This window comes from Tupaia chinensis, unplaced genomic scaffold (assembly GCF_000334495.1).
Source record: "Tupaia chinensis unplaced genomic scaffold, TupChi_1.0 Scaffold146828_1, whole genome shotgun sequence".
Taxonomy (NCBI): Eukaryota; Metazoa; Chordata; class Mammalia; order Scandentia; family Tupaiidae; genus Tupaia; species Tupaia belangeri.
In genome coordinates, this window is record NW_006206682.1 from 705857 (window position 1) to 714959 (window position 9103).

At 40.2% G+C, this 9103-nt stretch overlaps 1 protein-coding gene across 6 annotated transcripts in view; it reads left to right on the forward strand.

Annotated features, from left to right (window-relative positions):
- Positions 1-9103, forward strand: part of CFAP20DC (CFAP20 domain containing) — a 276467-nt gene that overhangs the window by 140925 nt on the left and 126439 nt on the right. The window contains exon 1 of one of the 6 annotated variants that reach the window (XM_027768543.1): positions 7011-7066. The exons of the other annotated variants lie outside the window; for them this stretch is intronic. The gene's annotated coding sequence lies outside the window, so the exon portion shown is untranslated. Of the gene's footprint in view, positions 1-7010; positions 7067-9103 lie in introns of those variants that run through there. 6 annotated transcript variants of the gene reach the window in all.

The window sequence follows — 9103 nt, forward strand, 5'->3', positions numbered from 1 at the left end:
TTCTGCCACATCACCCTGTTATTTCAGCTCAGCTTTTATCACTCTCTGTTATCTTTCTTGTTTATTGGCTTGCTAATGCTATATACCCCACTAGAATGTGAACCTCGGAACTGTAGGGGTCCATTTTATAAATGAGGAAACCAAAGCTTGAAAGTCAAGCAGTTAGTGAATAGTAGAACTGGACTTTGACCAGTTTCAGAAGTTAGAATGTCTCTTTCTCTTTTTTTTCTTTTTTTAAGTTTGCTATAGGGCGTCTTCACTCACTGGGTTTGGACATGTACACACACACACACACACACACACACACACACACACACTGTGTGTGTTTCAAGTCACCAGGTCCACGACTCAAACTGTGCAGCTGGTCATTGTGGGATCCAGCCACCTTAACCACCATGCCACTGGCTGCCCAGAGATGCATTCTTAACTACTGACTTCCTTCAAACAATTTCTCACTGCTAGTTTTAAGCATCATCTTCCTGGGAAGCCTTCTTGTGTTGTAAAAAACCGTCCTATTTGCAAGCTGAAATGATGGAAATATCTGTCAAGGCCTATACATAAACTGTATTTATTACTCAAAGCACAAAATTTTCATGAAATAATAAAATTGTTTCCTAACTGCAGAGCCCAGGGGGTAAGGGAGCTAGATGCCGCATGCCATACTGTGATTTGAATCCTGGCACTAGTGGCTTGAAAAACATGCCAGGTCTGTGTGTGTGTGTGTGTGTGTCTTTGTGTGTGTATGTACGTACACAAAGTCCCAACAAAATAGAGAAATGGAAGATAGGATTGAGAAGTGACTACACCCCATAGGAAGGTGCTTTCTTCTTTTGCTCCCTCTTTGTCTCTGTCTCTGGGTATCATGAGCACACATACCCTCTGGCAATTAAAAGAAAGTGGGGGAGGATGGTTTCTATGCTCATTAAGAGTAAAGAATGGGGCCAGCAGCTGGCATGGTGGTTAAGGTGCTGGATTCACACATGGACAACCATGGTTAAAGTCCCAACCAACATGGTTAGTGTCTCAGACCTGGCAGCTTTAAAATTGTACATAGTGTGTGCACATGCATGCCCAAAATTCCAGGAGGAGAACGCTTTCCTCTGTCTCCCTCTGGTGATCATACATGCCCAGTGGCAAAAATCCAAAAGAAAAAAAAAAAAAAAAAAGGCAGAGTAAAGAACAAAAACTTGGCTAATTCTGACTTTTTAATAAATTAAGAGTTTGTGAAGAAAAGTAATATCCTGTGCTTTATTACCTTTTATCTTGTCAACATATCCTACCTTTACACACAGATGATGTCTTTACATTGTCTATGGTACTATTCTAGTTCAGAGGAGAAAGAGATATTCTAATTTTAGTTTTTAATATTATTTTATTGCCTTTCAAAAATGTCTTAAACTTTTATTAATGAGATAAGGCAAAGCACTGGTTTTAATTATTTTCAAAAGTTGAAGACTGATTTTAATCGTCCAGAGCCTTTCCTGCTTTAGTCGTTCAGCTGTCTGCTTTTCTTTTCATCATGCTTCCAGGGTGTATAGACTGACGATCCTTTTACAGGTCTAAAGAACAATTTTAATTACACTACTTTGCATTAGGCATTCGCTCTCAAATGAGCCACAGTTCCCCCGCATCCTCCTTACATCTGCCTGTCATGTATGTGTTGCCACCTGGGACTGAAGCCCCTTCAGTTAGCCCTGCTCCCCTTCTCCCCAGTTTTCTTCTCTCTGAAAAAGGATATTACAGTATTGTGTTCTGTGTGTGATTCCTCATAAGCCCCACTTGTCCTTATTACATGCACTGAATTATCATATTCATGAAGTTTTGGTGCTTATCTGCATAATTACTAATAGACCCATTTTTCAGAGAGCAAAACAGAAGTTTCTAGTTACGTGGCTTTACACAATTACATAGCAAATAAATAGCAGATATGAGAAGACTCCCTTATGATGACCTCCTGACCCACTGACAAAAGCATCCTGTGTGATAAAAAAAAAGAAGACACAGGGTCAGCCAGTGTTATGGTGGTTAAGGCATTCCATGTGACCAACTGCATGGTTCACGTCCTAGACTCAGTAGCTTGAAGGTATGCTGGATGAATGTTTGTGTGTGGCCAAAATTCCAAGCGGGGAGAATGGCAGAGGACAGAGAATTTCCTTGAGACCATTCCTCATGGGGGCAGGTTGGGTGCTTTCTCACTTTCCTTCAGTTTTTTTCTCTATTTCTGGTGAGCACACATGCCTTCTAGCAAAATTTTTAAAAAGAGAAAAGAAAAAAAAGGCCCAAAGAGTTGTCAGGGGCACATGTTCTGAGCCCCTGTTCAGACTGTACCCAGATCTGTACACATGTGAGCCTTGTTTTCTTCTTCATGAAGATGACATAAAAATATCAGAAGATGGTTAGAAATTGTATGGAGAGGGACCAGCAGCTGGTGTAATGGGTTATGTTGCTGGACTCCCACATAGTAGACCACAGTTCAAGTCCCAGACCCGGTGGCTTAAAACTCACACCTGACCCATGTGTGTGAATGCCCAATATACTGAGAGGAAAATGGAGGAGAAAGGATTGTGGTGTGGCCATCCTCCTGGGGGATGATTTCTCGCTTTTTGTCTCTATCTCTCCACACATGCCTTGTTTAAGAAAAGAAAGAAAGAAATTACGCAGAGAATGAGTGTGCCTCATGATATTCTTCATCCTTTGGGTCTCAGGTTGAATGTTATTTCCCTCACCCCAAAGACTATAAGCCTCTGTTACACATAGGTATATCTCTTTGGGCTTTTTCTTCATGCTCTTATCATGGTTATAGTCATGAAGTTATTAATGAATCACTTGCTTTAACACCCATCTCCCCATGAGACTGGGAACTTTTTTTTAAAGAATTATTTATTTAATTTTATTTGTTATTATTATTTTTAAAATTTTTCCAGAGGGACCAGTGGTTAACATAATGGCTATGTCGCTGAACTCCCACGTAGTCAACTGCGGTTCTAGTCCCAGACCCGGTGGCTTAAATTCACGCTGGGTGCGTGTGCGTGCGTGCCCAAGATCCCAAGAGGAGAATAGAGGAGAAGGGATTGCGGCGTGACCATCCCCCCTGGGGGGTGATTTCTCGCTTTCTGTCTCTCTGTCTCTCTGTCTGGCAAGCGCACGCACCCTATAGCAAGAACCTCTCCAAAAAAAAAAAATTTTTTTTTCCCAGAGAGAGAGAAAGTGAAAAAGCAAGCCACAAGGTCCAGGACTCGAACTATGGTCAGCCATATGGGAGTCTAGTGCCCTAACCACTACACCACCTGCCGGCCCCAATACTGGGAGTTTTCAAGGAAGGTGGCTGCCTCCTCTATACTCGTGTCTCCCTCATCTTAGAACAATTGCCTACTGAGAGTACCCAGTCACCACTGAGAGTGACAGAATGAAGAAGTAGAGGAGTGGGAAGGGACTTTAGAAATTGTTAAATACTCTCCAAGTGAAAGGCATGGGGTGGAAAAGGTTTTCCTCCACATAAGATCATAACTAATGCTCATAACAAAAGGGTAACAAGAGCAAAGTATACCAAATGCATTTGTTCAAAGTTTTACATGATACAGGAGCCTTCAGAAATGAAGACCCAGTGATAAGGGGAAACTTGCTTTTCATGTTTAGGTTTGATGAAGAATGTACAAAAAGGGTATTATCTAATGTTAGTAGACTGAGGTTGGAAAACTCAGAAAGGCCTGTCCAGACTTTCCTGGGCCTCTCTGTGCAGCATTCCTTCCTCCATGGACCCCTCTGGAACAAGGGTTTTAGGAGCTTTAGGACAGGCCAGGTCAGAGAATTTCTTTATGGCCACCTCTCTACAGACAGGCAGAGGAAGCTCAGAAAGTAATTCCAGTTTGTATGGCTGGCTTTGGGGACAAGGGGCTCTAGTTTCTATGGCCCAGCTTGGGAAAGAATTCTGGTTTCTGTGCCTCATTTCAAGGGAGAAGGGGACAGGAACAAAAGATGATAGAACTTGTCCTTGGACTATTGCCAAGGCCTTCCAATGTCTTTAGTTCCAAGTGCTCAGCATGTCACAGCACTGTGCTTTGGGATATTGTTTACTGAGCCCCTACAAAGGTATTAATAGCATGTTTATGAGGTGTTTACTCCCTGCTAGGCACAGCATTTAGCATGCTACATATGCCGGTTCATATAAATTAACCAAAAAATGGCCATGGCTTCATTGGTTCATAGCATCTAACTAAAAACCATCATGGCTTCAGTACTACCGGTATCTGTCTTACAGGAAGGTGAGGCTCAGAGAGGTTAAGTACCTTGTCTAAAATGATATTGTTATACTAAGCCAGACTTTCCTGTAGTTTTATACTTTTTACATGCTATTAATAAAATAAAAATCTGATTTCAAAGTCTGGATCTGGGTACCAGGTTTAATTCCAGTGTGATGGTTAGATAATAAATGTCCGTCTTGAGCATGACCCCTCAGTGATGAGAGCTGAAAATCCATCGGGTTTTTCTGGTTAAGCTTTGAAAACCCTGCAAACTTAAATGACTATAATAATTAGAACATTGTATCTTTAGACAAAAATGAATGTTTATTTTCCTAAAAGACAATTAGAGAGTAGACCCTCAGGTTTTACAATCTAACTACAAAGGCATGTACCCCTTAGTAAAATAGCAAAATAATTAATGGTAACATCTCTGACCTACACCAAGTTCATTTTCCGCAAACTCAAGAAAATGAAATGCCTAGAGCATGACTTTAATCTAATCTTGATTTTAACCTTATATTATGCATATTGATATCAGCTCTTAAAAGAACTCCTTTTAGAATTCAAAAGGCATGCATATCTGCTTGTAGTTTTCTTTTACTAAGATTTTTCTCATTATAGAAGCTTGGTCCCTTCTACTTTTTATTCTAGAAACCGAAGTTTTAAATTACTTTTTCTTGTAGGTTTTAATTAGGGCCCTATTAGAGTAGATACATAGCATAATACATGTTTATAGAGGTAATTATAATAATTAATGATTACAAACAGAACTATTATAGAAGAAGCTCTAAGAATTGGTGTGTGTTTATAGTAAAAACAAGCTTAAAGAAGTCTATTAATTAAAGAGATACTAAACAGTGGAGTATTAGTACACTTTGCTTTGTGAGAAAAAAAATAAGTACCAAAATGTGTAAAGTTTTAAAACTAAATTTAAACTTAAATACACTGTGGCAGATTATTTTTTTGTGAAGTCCTTTAGTAGATCCTCTTATAAAATGCAAAATAACATCTACTTTTCTGTGATTTAGAGAATTATACCATATCAAGTTTAGGTTTGTCTTTAATAGACACTGAATATCTACTGCTAAGCAAGAGATTTGTCTAAGAAATTCAAGGTATCTAGGAGTTATAATCTTGTGAATAACTATGAACCAGTTAATGTTATTCATATTGTGGAAATTATAGTTAGAACTATTTCAGTATGATTTCTAAAGTACTCTGTTCCCCTTGCCCCCCCCAAAAAAAATCCTCTTTTAAAAGAATATTAGCTATTATTCTTATTGTCTACCATGTGCTAAGCTAGGCTCAGCAAGTTAGTCTATAGATAGTACCAAATAAATGGTATTTTTACCCGAAAGAACTTAAATTGACTGGGGAACTTAAAAAAATTTTTTTAAATTTAAGATTGTATAAGAAATTTGAACAGAAAGATAGTCCTTACGGGGCCACACAGTGGTACAGCACCATAACACGGTGCTCTGCAAAGCTGACCCACATAAGAAGGTTCCTGGTTAGGGCTGGCTGGTGGCGTGGGGTTGGGGGTACTAGATACCCACAAGGCCAATTGCAGTTTGAGTCCCAGATCTGGTGGCTTGCTTCTTGCTTTCCTTTTCTTTCTCTCTCTGTCTCTGTCCGGTCAAACTTTTTTAAAAAATAGTAATAATAATAACACATGGAATTACATAAAAATAAACAGTTCTAAAAAAAAAAAAAAAGAAAGAAAAGGTTCCTGGTTAACACCTGGGCACGTGCATGTCCACACTGAGCTGGCTAACTTTGGGGATAAATAGCGGCATCAAGATCCTTCTGAGGGTACTGTCTCTTTCTCTACCTCTCTTTCTCTGTCTAACTCATGAAAGAAACTTAAAAAGAGAAAAAAAAAAAACACGATAGACTCATAGCTAAATCATTGTGAGGAGGGTAGGAAAAAACCTCCTGTGCTGGTACAGAATTTCCATCGAGGCCCGTGCCTTATGTCATACTGCCTTTCAGTACCCTCTGTGGCCAATTTTTCCTGAGAAAATTCATATTCAAGAATAAACTCTCATGTTTGAGGACAAAATATTCATGTTTGAGAACAACATGAGAAAATTTGTATTGCGAACACATTTATATTTGATCACAAAGGTACAAATGATGTCTATAGGAGATACTTCGACTTGGCCTGGAATTTGAATACTGTATCTTTCCGTTATCAATTCTGAGAGATGAACAATGGCTTTTTGACTCTAAATGAATATTTATAGATGGTGGGGGGACGTACAGAAAATACAGATCCACACATAGCCAAATCTATTTGGTCACAGTGGAAAATTTCAAATGTGACCCGAATAGGCATCTGACGGCGGTGCCTAGCACTGCTACCGAGTCTCATTCATGTAGCCCCAGCGTATGACTGTTGTTGACCCTCTCACTCCCTAATCCCTGAGATCTCCAGTCCTATCCAGTCTTCTTCAGTTCACAAAATCTCCAAGTGGGTTTTTCTGAAGATGAAATTCTAATCATAGTTAGAAATATTCAAATCATCTAATCCAGGTGCCTTCATTTAATGATTCATTCATTTTGGTTGGCTAGGACCTATTATGCCGACTCTTTGTCAAACATGGGGCCAGCTGCTGGCAGTTCAGAAGCAGGCCACTGAGTTTATATCTACTGCAGCACACATTAATCTGAGAATCCCACGACACTTTTGAGAGTACAGTTCTGACAGTTCTGTAAGGGAATGTTTATGGAAACACCTGTATTGCAGAATGAACCTGATCAGGAAGATCTGGGAAGAATTGTCTGAGGAAGTGAAATGTGAGCTGAGATAGAAAGGCCAAGAGGTAAAAGAAGAGCCTCCTGTCCATGGAGAACAGCATGTGCAAATGTTCTTGTAGGTTGGGAAAACAGAAGGCCAGTCTGCTGAGAGAGAAGAAAATGAGGGGTACAAGATAAGTAAATATGTCAAGTTTTTTCAAGAGATTAAGGGCTTTCTTTTTAATCCTAAGAATAAGAGGAAAGCCCCTGCAGAGCATTAAGCAAAGGAAGGGCAATGGCTCACCCACACTTAGTTTTGTGTAAGACCTGTGCATTTTAGAGGTATGGGACAGGGCAGGAGAGGACTCAGTAAACAACTGAAGAGACTTTGTGGTCATCCATAAGGAGGATGATCACTTAGATATCATGCTGGAGGAGACAGAGAGAAGTGGACGTGACTGGCTATGGAGAGGATGGGAATGTATCAAGCACATCCTGTAAGTCCTGACTTTTTGTTAAGTGGATTTAGTCCAGGCTTTCAATTTGAAGTATCTTTGAGATACTTTGAAGTATCTTTGAAGAGGAGCTGCTCAGGAAGACTAGTGGGTTTAGGGAGGGGGGCTCAGATGAGAGGACTAAGCTAGAAGTATAGATTAGGAAGTCGCCTGATATCTGAATCTGCCTTAAAATATCCAGAATAGATATGCAGACTTCTGCTTCAAACACCTTCAGAACAACAGAAAGCACCACCTCAACAACCAGACATGTTTTAGTTATGGAAAGAGTTTCCTTATTTTAGACCAAATGATTCTTGGAATAAATTCTCATTAGTTCTGATTCTGCCCTTTGTACAAGCAGAATCACTTACCTAAAAGGGCTTCAGGGATTTGAAGAGAATGATGTACTTCCTTACCACTTCAGCACCCATCAGCAAAAACTTTTCAGTTCAATTCAATGATCTAACCACTGGCCATCTATTACAAACACAAAAACAGACCAAAAAAATACCAGTACATGCATATACTTCTACTCAGACCTAAATATTTTAAGCTTCCTGGGTATAGTATGTTTTCACAAACCTGTGTGCCGTTTCTTGTGCTATTGGGTAGGTATGGTTTTAAATTTCACCACATGAAAATTACAGCTCTACAGAAAGAGGCTAATGAGGACAACTAGCTGGCTACAGGAATCTTACCAAGGGAGTAGGTCAGATAGGAAGTGGCCACTAGTGTATATGAACCCAAGAATGGAGAGCAGATACGGACTCATTTGGGGCCATCATCATCATCATCATCATGATATTCAAGTTGGTCCTGTCTTACCAGTGGAGTACAGCCAAAGGCTTTCTAGGCAGTGAGCAGTGTTTTGAGTTAAGAGTCATCAACTCTTATCAGAGGTAGCTAACTGCAGCCACAAAAATCCCCTCAGTCATAGTCCAGTCAGGAGTTCCTTGGGCAGCCTTCCATGCTGTCATTGAGAGATCATCCAGTGGCTTCCTGGGGGGTTTAAGGTTCTCCACAAGATTTTCTGCATCTTCTCAAGAGAGAAGGGGAGAGAGAGCATGGGGATTAAGCAGGAGGATTTAAGAGCAGATGTAGTTTACACCACTCACATTCCATCCCACTAGCCAGAAGTCAGTCACATGGTCTGCATAACTGGGAAGACTCAGAAATGCAATTTAGCTGCATACCTAGAAAGAAAGGCAGCAGGATTTGTTGAGTACACCTACCCTATTCTGGAGATGACACCAGTTTGCTCTCTTTCTTTCTAAAACCATTAGGAATGCCTATCAAATTTAGAACAGGCTGTTCAAATTTTGCCCTCCCCTCTTTATTTTATTATTTATTTATTTTTGCTATAGGGCAAATGTGCTCACGGGAGAGAGACAGAGAGGAGAAAAGTCACCTCCCACAGTCCCTTCCCCATTCTCCTCCTAGGATTTGGGAGACACACACCCAGAGTGATTTTTCAAGCCACCAGGTCTGAGACGCTAATCGTAGTCAGCCATGTGGGAATCCATTGTCAACTACCCCGCCACCTGTTGACCCCTAAGGCTCTTCAGTATGACTTTAGCTTCACTTCTTCTAGCTTAACTGGTCTCTTCCTACTACCCAAGAAGATCT